Source organism: Ovis aries, chromosome 6 (assembly GCF_016772045.2).
Source record: "Ovis aries strain OAR_USU_Benz2616 breed Rambouillet chromosome 6, ARS-UI_Ramb_v3.0, whole genome shotgun sequence".
NCBI lineage: Eukaryota > Metazoa > Chordata > Mammalia > Artiodactyla > Bovidae > Ovis > Ovis aries.
In genome coordinates this window covers 83,715,523-83,733,907 of record NC_056059.1, presented here as the reverse complement: position 1 = coordinate 83,733,907, position 18,385 = coordinate 83,715,523, and the positions used below count along the sequence as shown (strand labels likewise).

The 18,385-nt window shown below is 40.6% G+C and overlaps 1 pseudogene; it reads left to right on the top strand.

The window, feature by feature from the left end:
* Positions 1–18,385, top strand: part of LOC132660034 (craniofacial development protein 2-like) — a 112,700-nt pseudogene that overhangs the window by 67,783 nt on the left and 26,532 nt on the right.

The window sequence follows — 18,385 nt, the reverse complement described above, 5'->3', positions numbered from 1 at the left end:
AGGCTCCTCTCTCCATTGGATTTTGCAGACAAGAATACTGGAGTGGGTTGCTGTCCTCTCCTCCAGGGGATCTTCCTGACTCAGGAACTTCTCGTGACTCCTGTGGCTTCCGCATTGCAGGTGGATTCATTATGGCTGAGCCATCAGGGAAGCCCAAGTACTTCATTAGTAAAATGCAAATATTTTGAAGTTTGCATTTGGAATTGCTTGCATATGTTATATTAGGCAAACTAAAGGTCAAATATTCTGTGTTGAGTTTAGGTATGGAGCTTACCTGTGTTTTGTTCAAACATTTTTGCCTTTGGCTTTTCAAAAACCATTTCTGAAAGAGTGGTCCAATGACAATAATTTAAAACAAAACAAAAGACAAACATCCCTCATTCACTATCTCAGATCTTCCTTCTTCCTAAGTCTGTGGTCCTTTTCTATGCATTCATTGAAGTGACTTAAAAAAAAAAGTTATTTGGTTTACTAGCCTCCTCTGGATTTCAGATGTAAAAAGCACTTACATTTTCTGGACACTTATCTGCAGACAGGAGGAGGTGTGAAGAGTTTCAGTGATGTTCTAATGGTCATGGAGGCAAATGCATATCATTTATCTGGGGATAAATGTCATCATCTTTGTTCTCTAAGATCATATTCACTGTGCAAAATCTCGATTTTTAAAAGGAATGGAGGAGATAGAAAGTGAACTCCTTTTTTGAGAGTTATGTCTTTATGAAATTTCATGTCACTTGTTTTCCCAGTTATTACTATTAGGCTCTCAGAAGTGACATTCAAATAACATCCCAAACTGTATTTGCATGGTGATAGCAGAAACAAAAGCCCAACATTTAACTAATAATTGTCTCATTAAAGGTCGTATACTTTGATTGAAATGTACCTGAAATGGACAGTGCAGGGACTCCAGGATTTCTGAGTTTCAAAACTAAAATACTCTTTTAAAAGAAGAATCACCTACTAGCCCTGTGCTGTGTATGCTAAGTCACTTCAGTCATGTCCGACTCTTTTTGACCCTATGGACTGGCCACCTGGCTTCTCTGCCCATAGGATTCACCAAGTGAGAATATTGAAGTGGGTTGCCATGCCCTGCTCCAGGGGATCTTCCCAACACAGGGATTGAACCTGAGTCTCCTGCATTGCAGGTGGATTCTTTACTGCTGAGCCACCAGGGAAGCCCCACTAGCTCTATGTTAGATATGTTTTCTGTTACAGAAGAATGCCTATTTTCTATTAATTCCATATTTTCTTCAAGATTCTTTTTCAGGAACAGAGGCTGCAAACAAAGTTAAATTGTGGTTCATCTGGCTTTTGGACTATGAACAAAATCCTCTTTCTGAACTCCAACCTAATTCTGCTGTTGCTGCTTATTTTATGGCATTGTTTGAGAGATGTACTGGCTTCCCTGGTGGCTCAGATGGTGAAGATTCTGCCTGCAGTGCAGGAGATCTGGGCTCAATCTCTGGGTTGAGAAGATCCTCTGGAGAAGGGAATGACTCAGTTCAGTTGCTCAGTCGTGTCTGACTCTTTGCGACCCCATGAATCGCAGCACGCCAGGCCTCTCTGTCAATTACCATCTCCCGGAGTTCACTCAGACTTACGTTCATCGAGTCCGTGATGCCATCCAGCCATCTCATCCTCTGTCGTCCCCTTCTCCTCCTGTCCCAATCCTTCCCAGCATCAGAGTCTTTTCCAGTGAGTCAACTCTTCACATGAGGTGGCCAAAGTACTGGAGCTTCAGCTTTAGCATCATTCCTTCCAAAGAAATCCCAGGGCTGATCTCCTTCAGAATGGACTGATTGGATCTCCTTGCAGTCCAAGGGACCCTCAAGAGTCTTCTCCAACACCACAGTTCAAAAGCATCAATTTTTCAGCGCTCAGCCTTCCTCACAGTCCAACTCTTACATCCATACATGACCACAGGAAAAACCATAGCCTTGACTAGCCGGACCTTAGTCGGCAAAGTAATGTCTCTGCTTTTGAATATACTATCTAGGTTGGTCATAACTTTTCTTCCAAGGAGTAAAGCGTCTTTTAATTTCATGGCTGCAGTCACCATCTGCAGTGATTTTGGAGCCCCCCAAAATTAAGTCTGACACTGTTTCCACTGTTTCCCCATCTATTTCCCATGAAGTGATGGGACTGGATGCCATGATGTTCATTTTCTGAATGTTGAGCTTTCAGCCAACTTTTTCACTTTCCTCTTTCACTTTCATCAAGAGGCTTTTAGTTCCTCTTCACTTTCTGCCATAAGGGTAGTTTAGTGTCATCTGCATATCTGAGGTTATTGATATTTCTCCTGGCAATCTTGATTCCAGCTTGTGTTTCTTCTTCAATCTCACATTGAAGGTCGGGAACAGCAGTAAGGAGATACCCCTCATCCAAGGTAAGGAGCAGTGGCTGTGTTTTGCTGGAGCAGCCATGAAGAGATACCCTATGCCCAAGGTAAGAGAAACCCAAGTAAGATGGTAGGTGTTGCAAGAGGGCATCAGAGGGCAGACACTCTGAAATCATACTCACAGAAAACTAGTCAATCTAATCACACTAGGATCACAGCCTTGTCTAACTCAATGAAACCAAGCCATGCCTGTGGGGCAACCCAAGGTGGGCAGGTCATAGTGGAGAGGTCTGACAGAATGTGGTCCACTGGAGAAGGGAAAGGCAAACCACTTCAGTATTCTTGCCTTGAGAACCCCATGAACAGTATGAAAAAGCAAAATGATAGGATACCAAAGAGGAACTCCCCAGGTCATTAGGTGCCCAATGTGCTACTGGAGGTCAGTGGAGAAATAACTCCAGAAAGAATGAAGGGATGGAGTCAAAGTAAAAACAATACCCAGTTGTGGATGTGACTGGTGATAGAAGCAAGATCCAATGCTGTAAAGAGCAATATTGCATAGGAACCTGGAATGTCGAGTCCATGAATCAAGGCAAATTGGAAGTGGTCAAACAAGAGATGGTAAGGGTGAACATTGACATTCTAGGAATCAGCGAACTAAACTGGACTGGAATGGGTGAATTGAGCTCAGATGACCATTATATCTACTACTGCGGGCAGGAATCCCTCAGAAGAAAGGGAGTAGCCATCATGGTCAACAAAAGAGTCCAAAATGCAGTACTTGGATGCAACCTCAAAAATGACAGAATGATCTCTGTTCGTCACCAAGGCAAACCATTCAATATTAGAGTTGTCTAAGTCTATGCCCCAACCAGTAATGCTGAAGAAGCTGAAGTTGAACGGTTTTATGAAGACCTACAAGACCTTTTAGAACTAACACCCAAAAAAGATGTCCTTTTCATTATAGGGACTGGAATGCAAAAGTAGGAAGTCAAGAAACACCTGGAGTAACAGGCAAATTTGGCCTTGGAGTATGGAATGAAGCAGGGCAAAGACTAATAGAGTTTTGCCAAGAGAATGCACTGGTCATAGCAAACACCCTCTTCCAACAACCCAAGAGAAGACTCTACACATGGTCATCACCAGATGGTCAACACCGAAATCAGATTGATTATATTCTATGCAGCCAAAGATGGAGAAACTCTATACAGTCAACAAAAACAAGACCAGGAGCTGACTGTGGCTCAGATCATGAACTCCTCATTACCAAATTCAGACTTAAATTGAAGAAAGTAGGGAAAACCACTAGACCATTCAGGTATGACCTAAATCAAATCCCTTATGATTATACAGTGGAAGTGAGAAATAGATTTACGGGCCTAGATCTGGTAAATAGAGTGCCTGATGAACTATGGACTGAGGTTCATGACATTGTACAGGAGACAGGGATCAAGACCATCCCCATGGAAAAGAAATGCAAAAGAGCAAAATGGCTGTCTGGGGAGGCCTTACAAATAGCTGTGAAAAGAAGAGAGGTGAAAAGCCAAGAATGCAGAGTTCCAAAGAATAGCAAGAAGAGATGAGAAAGCCTTCTTCAGTGATCAATGCAAAGAAATAGAGAAAAACAACAGAATGGGAAAGACTAGAGATCACTTCAAGAAAATTAGAGCTACCAAGGGAACATTTCATGCAAAGATGGGCTTGATAAAGGACAGAAATGGTATGGACCTAACAGAAGCAGAAGATATTAAGAAGAGGTGGCAAGAATACACAGAAGAACTGTACAAAAAAGATCTTCACGACCCAGATAATCATGATGATGTGATCACTAAGCTAGAGCCAGACATCGTGGAATGTGAAGTCAAGTGGGCCTTAAAAAGCATCACTACAAACAAAGCTAGTGGAGGTGATGGAATTCCAGTTGAGCTATTTCAAATCCTGAAAGATGATGTTGTGAAAGTGCTGCACTCAATATGCCAGCAAATTTGGAAAACTCAGCAGTGGCCACAGAACTGGAAAAGGTGAGTTTTCATTCCAGTCCCAAAGAAGGGCAATGTCAAAGAATGTTCAAACTACTGCACAATTGCACTCATCTCACGTGCTAGTAAAGTAATGCTCAAAATTCTCCAAGCCAGGCTTTAGCAATATGTGAACCATGAACCTCCTGATGTTCAAGCTGGATTTAGAAAAGGCAGAGGAACCAGAGTTTAAATTGCCAACATCCACTGGATCATGGAAAAAGCAAGAGAGTTCCAGAAAAACATCTATTTCTGCTTTATTGACTATGCCAAAGCCTTTGACTGTGTAGATCACAGTAAACTGTGGAAAATTCTGAAAGAGATAGGAATACCAGACCACCTAACCTGCCTCTTGAGAAATCTGTATGCAGGTCAGGAAGCAACAGTTAGAACTGGACATGGAACAACAGACTGGTTCCAAATAGGAAAAGGAGTATGTCAAGGGAATGACTACCCCTTCAGTATTCTGCCCTGGAGAATTCCATGGAGAGAGGAGTCTAGCAGGCTACAGTCCATGGGGTCACAAAGAGTCTGACAGAATTGAGTAACTTTCACTTGCTATACAAAGCTAAAAACTGAAATATCCTCATTGCTGCAAAAAGAGAACAAATAGCTCCAGAAAAATATGCATAGGTTTCTTATTTGCAATTGGGTCAAATCTAACTGCTTTGAAGGCTGTCAGAATCATGTTACCATTCAGTTGACTAGCTCCAGTGGTGATTACTGATTGATCAATTGACCCTATAAGGCTGAAGAAAGGTTGATGACACTTTCTGTATCTGATTCTCAGAGCTAAATATGTGTGATAATCTTTTCTTAAGCTGAGATTAAAAAAAAAATCTAAGCTTCAGGTAGCATCTCCCAGATTGTTTTGTTTATTATGATAATATTTTAATAATATGGATAAAATCATTGTTTTATTCCCTGTAGTTTTATATTTTACAAAGACATTTTATTTTTAGCTTTGCTGGGTCTTTGGTGCTGTGCACAGCTATTCTCTACTTACAGCAAGCAGGATCTATTCTTCCTTGCAGTGCAAGAGCTTCTCATTGCAGTGACTTCTGGTAGAATTCAGGCTCCAGGCACACGGGCTTCAGTAGATGTGAGCCATGGGCTCAGTTGTCTGAGGCAAGTGGAATCTTCCTAGACCATGTTCCCTGCACTGGCAGGCAGATTCTTACCTCTAGACCACTGGCTAGCCTCTCCATGTAGTTTTAAAGTGATAAAATCCTGAGGCATAAAGAACAAGCATGAAACAAGTCATAGGATGTATAGATTTATCTGCCATCTTTCAATTCTTTGGGATGATGTTCAAAAGTTTTTATAAGTTATTGCCCCATTTCTCCCTTTGAATTCAGTTGGAAGTTGGTCTAAAAACAATGGTCAGCTTATGTGGATAAAAAGGAATTTATGGATCATTTGAGGATATAATACTTCCCCTTTTCCCATTATCTTGTTTATTAGCTGACTCTAATTGATTAATGCTCCCTGAGCAATCTCATGCAATTACCAGGTAGTAATATTTCACAGTTATATATATATAGTTCTTACCAGAAGCCTTAGAATTGCAACAATTTCTATTTTAATCACAGGATTGCCTTAAGAGATAAGAATTCTTGGCTGTATTATTTTCTCCACTAAGCTTACTTAGTGATACCAGGCTAGTCACTTTGGCTCCATTTTCTTCATTTGTAAACCAGGGATAATGCCACATGCCTACTCACCAAGCATGTGGTGAGGATTAATTAGATAAGTATCAGCAGAGCTCTCTGAACTCCTTACGACTGAGGTATTTATTCATCCGAGGTATTATTATCATTATCATTATCACTTGGGTCATAAATAAAACCCATAGCTGTTAAAGATGGAAAAGGTTTTGTTGGCTTGCCAAATCCCACCCTACAACCTCTCTTAAGTGGCAGGGCAAGATGGAGTGAGTCCCTTGACAGACAAGGTATAATGGATTAAACTGATACTTCACTTGATCATAGCCAAAAGGTTTGTGTTAATAAGCTTAATAGTATTTACTGGGTGGGTGTCCAGAACAGCTGTCCTTTTTTTATTGCAGGTGCAAGAGCCAAAGCCAAAGCCAGTCTGGATTTAGCAAATCCAATTACTTCTCAGGATTTGCTCCCTTCCGAGACAGCACTTATAATCATTAGTTGATAATAGACACCCTGTTAAGTTGATACTAGCTCCCCGTAACCAGATTCAAGGATCCATTTTCTTTCTTAAAAACACTATTTTAACTTCATGTAATAAGGCTTATCAGACATGTTTTACATGTAGAGTGAGAGTTTGGCTTTGATTATGATAACACCAAACAACTCATTTCAGATTTTCTTGATTTGATAACACCCCTGTTAGAATTGCATTTTAATTGTTTCTGAGCTCACAGAGATATTTCTTGATTAAATTTTTTTGTCTGTAGGAGCAAAAAGGGAATTCAGAGGACATCCTAATTAAAAATGAAAATGGATCATCACACAAGTAGCTTATTATGAGATGTAAAACCCCATGAAAAATGAATATAATCCTTCTCAAGCAGTGTAAGCTGTGCGTGTATTTTAATAATCCAGAACACCTGGATATTTCACAGCCAACTAGAAAGCAGAGATGTAAGGTGAAAGTGACCTTGTAATAAGGAAGAATTCACGTATGGAAGGAGGATGCCTGAATGAGCAGACTAACTGGTGACTGAAATTAGAAAACGCTTCCAATCAGTGCAAGGTAAAAAAAGCATATATTGGTAGCATGACTGAAATGACATTGATGGCCAGTAGCTCTTAGAATGCTCACACACAGAGGCAAGCTGATTAAGGCAACTCTTTTAAATAATTTATTTCCTAATTGTTTATTTTTTTGCAGGGAACAAAGCAGGAAGAGAAAGTGTATTGTTTTGGGAACGTGCAAATACCATTTTATGCCCTGTTTTAGCTCATTTACATTTTCTGTCATTAGCCACATTCTTTTCTTCTTTAGGTGACATAGCCTTGCTTTAGTGAATTTGCCTGACTAGGCAAACATTTTATCCATAAAAATACATTAGTGTTCCTAGTTAAAAATCTCCTTGCCCATTTGTTATAGTTTGCTAATTGACTTGGCTTATTGTAATTTTCACAAGGCATTTTCAGTACATTATTATTTCATTGTACATATTCAGTACATTAGAAGACTTTCCATATCTAAATCTTGATGTTCCAAAACTTTATATTTAAAATAATACCATTTTCCTAGGCAGTCTGACTCTTGAGTTTCCTTTTTTCTTTTCCTTCTCCTTGTCTTGACCTCTAACTCTGTAATTTCCATGGTTATAGAGATTGTATATCCCAGACTTTCAAGAGCTGTCCCAATTTTTCCTTGCAGTTTCATGAGTCACTGAAATGTCCTAAGCATCCAAATAACATTTGCTGTACTGCCTGTGCCATCACAAAGCTGTACAAAATTCATGAATCAAGTGCATTCTGATTTGGTTTACAAGCAAAATGTAGTCTGCCTGTGTAAGGCATGAGTTTGAAAACTTAAGAAAATTCACCTACTTGTAGGTTGTGAATGTCTTACTTCAGCCAGTGAGTATGTTTTAAGCAATATAAAATGAATTTTATATCATGTAAAAAACCATAATGGAATACAACATAAAGAAGAACGTATATAACTGAATCACTTTGCTATACAGCAGAAATTAACACAGCATTGTAAATCAACTGTACTTCAATTTAAAAAAATTGAAAAAAGCTAATAAAAGAATAAGTTTTGTATATAACTATCTTGAATTAGGCCTTTAAAATGCTACATGTTGGTGTGATCCAATTTTCCATTCTTCCAGTAATTAATTCTGCTAATTTTTATTGTATTTGCAGACTATGATTCCTTTCTTGGCCACAGAGTCAGTTCCAAGTTCCTAGAATAAAGAGGTTAAAATATGAGCTGAACAGTCTATGACTTGATAGTCCGTATTTTAACAGTCATCTCAAAAATTATTTTACAAAAAAAAAAAAAAAACAAACCAAACAAAAAAACAAACCAGTAAGAAAATTTTGAAAGAGGTTAAGTATTATTCAGTTTACATTCTCTCTCCCCCCGACCCCCCCCCTTTTTTTTTTACAGAGTCAGAGTCATTAAAAAACCCATATTCAGCATTTTTATATAAATTTTTATATGAAGTCTAATAATAATCATGCTTATTGTTCCTCATTTCATCTGATTTTTAATCTGACATCAAGAGAGAGAATTATTTAGTCAATGAAGTGCAAATATCAAAAAGTCTAAGCATAGAGGAAACTCTTTCTCAGTGGAATTTACTAAGAAGGTAGAAAAGTGTAGAGATTAGTGTGGTTTGGGGAATAGGGATCTTTATCCTTCTACTCATTTCTGCCTCCCACCCCTGCCCTGACTTTGTTCTCCATTTAGCAAACAGGGTTTTATTTTTAGGACTCCAGGTAAATGGAAGACACACTGTTAACAGATGAGAGCTTGGCCAACTTTGATCTTATATCATTAATAAACTATTGTTGGATTGCTTCCATGTGCCAGTAGCTGTGTTCTTTTTGAGGACAATTTGTGAAGAAGACTACTTCCAAGATGATAGAAATGTTCTACATTTTTTAATGCCTGGCAGCTGAGACTGGAAAATTAGCATATTTTTTCCAGTCCTATCTATGATATTCTCTTCTGTGTAGTGATATTTTGACTACATGTTACACTGCATTCTTTTGTGAATTAATTTACTTAAACCTAGACAGTCTCTCCCTGGTGGCTCAGACAGTAAAGCGTCTGCCTGCAGTGTGGGAGACCTGGGTTTGATCCCTGGGTTGGGAAGATCCCCTGGAGAAGGAAACAGCAACCCACTCCAGTACTTTTGCCTGCAAAATTCCATGGACCGAGGAGCTTGGTAGGCTACAGTCCATGGGGTCGCAAAGAGTCAGACAGGACTGAGCGACTTCACTTTCACTTTCAGACAGTTGCTCCAGAGCCACACAGCTGCCGCTCCAGCAGCATGCAGCTGCTGCTGGACTCACTGGAGCGACTGAGAGGGGATACCCAATGTCCAAGGACAGAGAAGCCCCAGCAAGATGGTAGGCACTGATGGTCAGCAAGATGGCAAGATAGTCAGACAGGATGGTCAGCAGTGGACAGCCACAGGGACAGGGGCTCTGGATGCAGCAGACTTGGGTATGGCATAAGCCCTCTTGGAGGAGGTTGCCATTAACCCCACTATAGAGCTGCCAGAACTTACATAGGACTGGGGAGATAGACTCTTGGAGGGCACAAACAAAACTTTGTGTGCACCAGGACCCAGGAGAAAGGAGCAGTAGCCCCACAAGAGACTGACCCAGACTTGCCCATGAGAGTCCAGGGATCTCTGGCAGAGGCACGGGTCAGCGGTGGCCTGCTGCAGGGCTGGGAGGACTGAGTGCAGAAGGATGCAGGGGACCTTTTGAAGGAGGTCGCCATTATCTTCATTACCTCCACCAGAGTTTGGCCTCAGGTCAAACAATAGGGAGGAAACACAGCCCCTCCCGTCATCAGAAAATTGGATTAAAGATCCAGTCCCATCACTCCATGGGAAATAGATGGGGAAACAGTGGAAACAGTGTCAGACTTTATTTTTTGGGGCTCCAAAATCACTGCAGATGGTGATGGCAGCCATGAAATTAAAAGATGCTTACTTCTTGGAAGAAAAGTTATGACCAACCTAGATAGTATATTCAAAAGCAGAGACATTACTTTGCTGTCTAAGGTCCATCTAGTCAAGGCTATGGTTTTTCCTGTGGTCATGTATGGACGTGAGAGTTGAACTGTGAGGAAGGCTGAGCGCTGAAGAATTGATGCTTTTGAACTGTGGTGTTGGAGAAGACTCTTGAGAGTCCCTTGGACTGCAAGGAGATCCACCAGTCCATTCTAAAGGAGATCTACCCTGGGATTTCTTTGGAAGGACTGATGCTAAAGCTGAAACTCCAGTACTTTGGCCACCTCATGCGAAGAGTTGACTCATTGGAGAAGACTTTGATGCTGGGAGGGATTGGGGGCAGGAGGAGAAGGGGACGACCTAGGATGAGATGGCTGGATGGCATCATTGACTCGATGGATGCAACTCTGAGTGAACTCTGGGAGTTGGTGATGGACAGGGAGGCCTGGCATGCTGCGATTCCTGGGGTCACAAAGAGTCGGACACGACTGAGCAACTGAACTGAACTGAACTGAACTGAACATGGCCCCACCTATCAGAACAAGATCCAGTTTCCTCCTCAGTCAGTCTCTCCCATCAGGAAGTTTCCATAAGCCTCTTTTCCTTCTCCATCAGAGGACAGACAGACTGAAAACCATTTTCTCAGAAAACTAATGAATCTGGTCACATGGACCATAGCCTTGTCTAACTCAAATGAAACTATGAGCCATATTGTATCCCAAGATGGACAGGTCCTGGTGGAGAGTTCTGACAAAACGTGATCCACTGGAGAAGGAAATGTCAAACCACTTCAGTATTCTTGCCTTGAGAACCCCCTGATTAGTATGAAAAAGCAAAAAGATAGGACACTGAAAGATGAACTCCCCAGGTCGGTAGGTGCCCAATATGCTACTGGAGATCAATGGAGAAATAACTCCAGAAAGAATGAAGAGATGGAGCCAAAGCAAAAACAACACCCAGTCATGGATGTGACCGGTGATGGAAATAAAGTCTGATGCTGTAAAGAGCAATAATGCATAGGAACCTAGAATGTTAGGTCCATGAATCAAGGCAAATTGGAAGTGATCAAACAGGAGATGGCAAGAGTGAATGTTGATATTTTAGGAATCAGTGAACTAAAATGGACTGGAATGGGTGAATATAGTTCAGATGACCATAATATCTACTACTGTGGGCAAGAATCCCTTAGAAGAAATGGAGCAGCCATCATAGCAAACAAAAGAGTGCAAAACGCAATACTTGGATGCAATCTCAAAAACGACTGAATGATCTCTGTTCATTTTCAAGGCAAACCATTCAATATCAGAGTAATCCAAATCTATGCCCTGACCAGTAATGCTGAAGAAGCTGAAGTTGAATGGTTCTATGAAGACCTACAAGACCTTCTATACCTAACACCCAAAAAAGAGCCTTTTTCATTATAGGGGACTGGAATGCAAAAGTAGGAAGTCAATAGATACCTGGAGTAACAAGCAAATTTGGCCTTGGAGTACAGAATGAAGCAGGGCAGAGTTTTGCCAAGAGAACACACTGGTCATAGCAAACACCATCTTCCAACCACACAAGAGAAGACTCTACACATGGACATCACCAGACGGTCAACACTGAAAACAGATTGATCATATTTTTTGCAGCCAAAGATGGAGAAGCTCTCTACAATCAGCAAAAACAAGACTGGGAGCTGACTGTGGCTCAGATCATGAACTCCTTATTGCCAAATTCAGACTTAAATTGAAAGTGGGGAAAACCATGAGACCATTCAGGTATGACCTAAATCAAATCCCTTATGATTTTACAGAAGAAGTCACAAATACATTCAAGGGATTAGACCTGATAGATGGAGTGCTTAAAGAACTATGGATTAGGTTCATGATATTGTACAGGAGGCAGGTATCAAGACCATCCCTAAGAAAAAGAAAGGCAAAAAGGCAAAATGGTTTCCTGAGGGAGCCTTACAAATAGCTGTGAAAAGAAGAGAGGTGAAAGGCAAATGAGAAAAGATATATCCATTTGAATGCAGAGTTTCAAAGAATAGGAAGAAGAGATAAGAAAGCCTTCTTCAATAATCAATGAAAAGAAATAGAGGAAAACAATAGAATGGGAAAGACTAGAGATCTCTTCAAGAAAATTAGAGATACCAAGGGAACATTTCATGCAAAGATGGGCTCAATAAAGGGCAGAAATGTATGGACCTAACAGAAGCAGAAGATATTAAGAAGAGGTGGCAAGAATACACAGAAGAACTACACAAAAAAGATCTTCATGACCCAGATTATCACAGTGGTATAATCATTCCCCTAAAGCCAAACATCCTGGAATGTGAAGTCAAGTGGGCCTTAGGAAGCACCACTACAGTCAAAGCTAGTGGAAGTGATGGAATTCCAGTTGAGCTATTTCAAATCCTGAAAGATGATGCTGTGAAAGTGCTGCACTCAGTATGCCAGCAAATTTGGAATACTCAACAGTGGCCACAGACTGGAAAAGGTCAGTTTTCATTCCAATCCCAAAGAAAGGCAATGGCAAAGAATGCTCAAACTACTGCACAATTGCACTCATCTCACACACTAGGAAAGTAATGCTCAAAATTCTCCAAGCCAGGCCTCAACAATACGCAAACTTTGGACTACCAGATGTTCAAGCTGGTTTTAGAAAATGCAGAGGAATCAGAGAACAAGTTGCCAACATCTGCTGGATCATCGAAAAAGCAAGAGAGTTCCAAAAAATATCTACTTCTGCTTTATCGACGACAAAGCCTTTGACTGTGTGGATCACAATAAACTGTGGAAAATTCTGAAAGATAGGGGAATACCAGAGCACCTGACCTCCCTCTAGAGAAATCTGTATGCAGGTCACGAAGCAATGGTTAGAAATGGACATGGAACAAGACATTGGTTCCAAATAGGGAAAGGAGAATGTCAAGGCTGATTATTGTCACCTTGCTTATTTAAATTATATGCAGAGTACATCATGAGAAGCACTGTGCTGGAAGAAGTACAAGCTGGAATCAAGATTGCCAGGAGAAATATCAATAACTTCAGATATGCAGAGGACACCACCCTTATGGCAGAAAGTGAAGAAGAACTAAAAAGCCTCTTGAAAGTGAAAGAGGAGAGTGTAAAAGTTGGCTTAAAACTTCACATTCAGAAAACTAACATCATGGCATCTGTTAACCATTACCTCATGTCAAATAGATGGAGAAACAATGGAAACAGTGAGAGACTTTATTTTTTGGGGCTCCAAAATCACTGCAGATGGTGACTCCAGCCATGAAATTTAAAGACACTTGCTCCTTGGAAGAAAAGTTATGATCAACCTAGACAATATATTAAAAAGCAGAGACAGTACTTTGCCAACAAAGAGTCATCTAGTCAAAGCTATGGTTTTTTCCAGTGGTCATGTATGGATGTGAGAGTTGTACTATAAAGAAAGCTGAGCGCTGAAGAATTGATGCTTTTGAACTGGGGTATTGGAGAAGACTCTTGAGAGTCCCTTGGACTTCAAGGAGATCCAACCAGTCCATCCTAAAGGACATCAGTCCTGAATATTCATTGGAAAGACTGATGCTGAAGCTGAAACTGCAATACTTTGGCCACCTGATGTTAAGAAATGACTCATTTGAATAGACCCTGATGCTGGGAAAATTGAAGGTGGGAGGAGAAGGGGATGACAGAGGATGAGATGGTTGGATGGCATCACCAACTCAATGGACATGAGCTTGAATAAGCCCCGGGAGTTGGTGATGGACAGGGAGGTCTGGTTTGCTGCATTCTGTGGGGTCGCAAAGAGTCAGACATGAATGTGGGACTGAACTGAATGGAACTGAACTGAAACCTAGGCAGTGTGTTAAAAAGCAGGGACATCACTTTGCTGACAAAGATCTGTCTAGTCAAAGGTATGGTTTTTCCACTTGTCATGGATAAATGTGAAAGTTGGACCACAAAGACTGAGTGCTGAAGAGTTGATGCTTTCAAATTGTGGTGCTGGAGAAGACTCTTGAGAATCCCTTGGACAGCAAGGAGATCAAACCCTTCTATCCTAAAGGAGATCAACCCTGAATATCAATTGGAAGGACTGATGCTGAAGCTGAAGCTCCAATACTTTGGGCCCCTGATCTGAAGAGCTGACTCATTGGAAAAGACCCTGATGGTGGTAAAGACTGAGAGCAGGAGGGGAAAGGGGTGATAGTGAATGAGAAGGTTGGATGGTATCACTGATTCAATGGACTTGAGTTTGAGAAAACTCTGGAAGATAGTGAAGGACAGGGAAACTTGGCATGCTGCAGTACGGGGTTGCAAAGAGTTGGAAATGACCGAGTGACTGAACAACAAATGACTTATGATGTTTACCCTAGCATATCCTCTTGTTGGCTTTCCTGATAGCTCAGTTGGTAAAGAATCCGCCTGCAATGCAGGAGACCCTGGTTCGATTCCTGGGTTGGAAAGATCCGCTGGATCATGGATGGGCCACCCACTCCAGTATTCCCGGACTTCCCTTGTGGCTCAGCTGGTAAAGATCCGCCTGCAATGCGGGAGACCTGCATTCGATCACTGAGTTGGGTAGATCCCCTGAAGAAGGATAAGGCTACCCACTCCAGTATTCTGGCCTGGAGAATTCCATGTGGGGTCACAAAGAATCAGACACGACTGAGCAACTTTCACTTTCATTCTCTTGTTGCCACCCCACCTGGACTGCCTGGTACATTCCCTGAATATATTTGACTTTTTGATAGCAGTTATAGAGTTTAGCAGCCTACTGGTGATGATGTAAAACAGATTTAATTTCTGGTGAAGTATTTCTGGATATAATTAGTTACCCCTAGTGTTGCATATTATTCTTTAAAAAAAATGCAATACCTTTTAAAAAACTGAAGTAAGTATAGTTGATTTATAGTGTTATATTAGTTTCTAGTGTACAGCAGAGTGATTCATATATATATATATACACACATATATGATTTTTCATACTCTTTTCAATTGTAGTTTTCCTCAGGATATTAAATATTGATAAATATTAATATTTAAATATTAAATTCTGTGCTATACCATAGGGCCTTGTTGTTTATTCATTCTGTATATACTAGTTGCATCTGCTAATCCCAAACTCCCAATCCATCCCTCACCTACCACCCAACCCCATGGCAACCACAAACCTGTTCTCAATGTCTGTGAATCTGTTTCTGTTTTGTAAATAAGTTTATTTGTGTCACGTTCTAGATTCTACATATAAGTGATATCATAAGGTACTTGTCTTTCTCTTTCTGACTTACTTCACTTAGTATGATAATCTCTAGGTCCATTCATGCAGCTGAAAATACCATTATTTCTTATGTCTGAGTAATATTCCATTGTGTATATGAACCAAATCTTCTTTACCTGTCCATCTATTGATGGACATTTAGGTTGTTTCCATGTCTTGGCTATCATAAGTAGTGCTGCTATGAACATAGGGGTGTATGCATCTTTTTGAATTAAGAGTTTTGTGTGGATATATGCTCAGGAGTGTGACTTCCCTGGTAGCTCAGGTTGTAAAGAATCTGCCTGAAATGCAAGAGACCCTGGTTTGAATTCTGAGTTGGGAAGATCCCCTGGAGGAGGGATAGGCTACTCACTCCAGTGTTTCTGGGCTTCCCTAGTGGCTCAGATGGTAAAGAATCCACCTGTAATATGGGATACCTGGTTTCACTCCCAGGTTGGGAAAATCCCCTGGATGAGGGCATGGCAACCCATTCCAGTATTCTTGCCTGGAGACTCCTCATGGACAGAGAAGCCTGGCAGACTGCAGCCATGGGGTTGCAAAGAGTTGAAAAAGAACTGAGCAACTAAGCACAGCACAGCACATGCCCAGGAATACTTATACTTTTAGTTTTTGGAGGAACCTCCATACTGTTTTCCATAGTGGCTCCAACTTATATTCCCACCAATAGTATAGGAGGGTTTCCTTTTCTTCACACCCTCTTAAGCATTTGTTATTTGTAGACTTTTTGATGATGGCCATTCTAAGTGGTATGAGGTGGTACCTCATTATAGTTTTGATTTGAAAAATGCCGTAACATTTTAAACTTCGTGTTATGATAGTGGAGGAACCTGGTAGGCTGCAGTTCATGGGGTCGCTAAGAGTCAGACACGACTGAGCGACTTCACTTTCACTTTCATGCATTGGAGAAGGAAATGGCAACCCACTCCAGTGTTCTTGCCTGGAGAATCCCAGGGATGGAGGAGTCTGGTGGGCTGCTGTCTATGGGGTCGCACAGAGTTGGACACGACTGAAGCAACTTAGCAGCAGCAGCAGCATTGCCAGAGAAGAAGCAAATAATTTCAACTCTGGGGAGGAATAATCAACTGTCCAACACTGGATATATGGTGTCATTTAAAGTAATGGTGAACTGGACCCTAAAAGAACACAGTCTTAGGAGCAATTGTGTTGGAATTTAAGGGGCCTATAGGACTCAGATCATGGAATTTTCTTATTATTTCATCATTTTCCAATTTCTACCCAAATCCTCACAACTACATTCAAGGTCAACTATCAAGAAAACAAGACCACATTTTTAAGAAACCATGTTTTTATACTTTTAAGTCCATTTTATGTTCTGTGGGATTCAGTATTCACCTCCCACATTGGAGAAATCCAAAGTTGGGGAGAATCAGTGATTAGTATAATTTCATGATTCATAACTTTAAAAAGTTAATACCCTTCTTCTGTGGACTCTATCTCTCAAAGTATCTTTATTAAGTAATCATTAATTTGTAGTCTTCGTAGTTTTGTCATCAATAAAATATCAAACTGCCAATGAAAGCATAATATTGATCAAAAGATCAATATTAATAGTCAGATTGAGTAATTTGATTGTAACATGTATATGTATATACATGTATATAACATTGTCCATAACATGTAATATAAGGGTTAAGAAAGTATAGTCCTGGCCTTCAAGGGGTTTATAGTCTAGCAGGGAAGATATAATGTACACTGAGTTCATATAATCCAAAAACAAAACCCATTTACGTTTTAAGCTGTTTTATAACCTTTTATTCAGTTCAGTTCAGTTCAGTCACTCAGTCGTATCTGACTATTTGTGACCCCATGAATGGCAGCACGCCTGGCCTCCTTGTCCATCACCAACTCCTGGAGTTCACTCAGACTCACGTCCATTGAGTCCGTGGTGCCATCCAGCCATCTCATCCTCGATTGTCCCCTTCTCCTCCTGCCCCCAATCCCTCCCAGCATCAGTCTTTTCCAATGAGTCAACTCTTCGCATGCAGTGGCCAAAGTACTGGAGTTTCAGCTTTAGCATCATTCCTTCCAAAGAAATCCCAGGGCTGATCTCCCTCAGAATGGACTGGTCCGATCTCCTTGCAGTCCAAGGGACTCTCAAGAGTCTTCTCCAACACCACAGTTCAAAAGCATCAATTCTTCAGCGCTCAGCCTTCTTCACAGTCCAACTCTCACATCCATACATGGCCACTGGAAAAATATATCCTTGACTAGATGGATCTTAGTCGGCAAAGTAATGTCTCTGCTTTTGAATATGCAATCTAGGTTGCTCATAACTTTCCTTCCAAGGAGTAAGCGTCTTTTAATTTCATGGCTGCCATCACCATCTGCAGTGATTCTGGAGCCCCCCCAAATAAAGTCTGACACTGTTTCCACTGTTTCCCATCTATTTCCCATGGAGTGATGGGACCAGATGCCATAATCTTTGTTTTCTGAATGTTGGGCTTTAAGCCAACTTTTTCACTCTCCACTTTCACTTTCATCAAGAGGCTTTTTAGTTCCTCTTCACTTTCTGCCATAAGGGTAAACTTTTTATTAGATAAATATGATTTTTATTAATCTTTTTGAAATTAGGTCAATAATCTTCATATCTGCTTCTAAGTGGGCTATTACTAGCACACACTGATGGTGAAAAGCCTTGATCCTGTTAGAATTAGATTTCAAAACAATAATTCTATCAAAAGGACTTTGTCATATAAGTGGTTCATGTGTATACACACACACACACACACACACACATATAGTTGAATTAGCATTAAATGAAGTAGATTTGCATTATACAGAATATCTTGGCAAAAGTGGTTTTATTTGGTTTTTATAGTATTTCACACAGTAGTGATACAGTTGAAATGTTAGATTCACTCCCAAACTGTCAAATGTACCCAAACCACAAGAGGGAAAAATGACTGTTTTGCGAGAGGAATTCTCAAAGCAGTCTCTTTTCTAAATGCCAGTTGGCATTTTTGACCTAGGCAGAGCCTCAGGGGAGATTATTCTCTAGTGAGCAATGTGGCATGGATGAACTGTGAAAATCTGGGATTTATTATGCTCATAAAGAATATAACC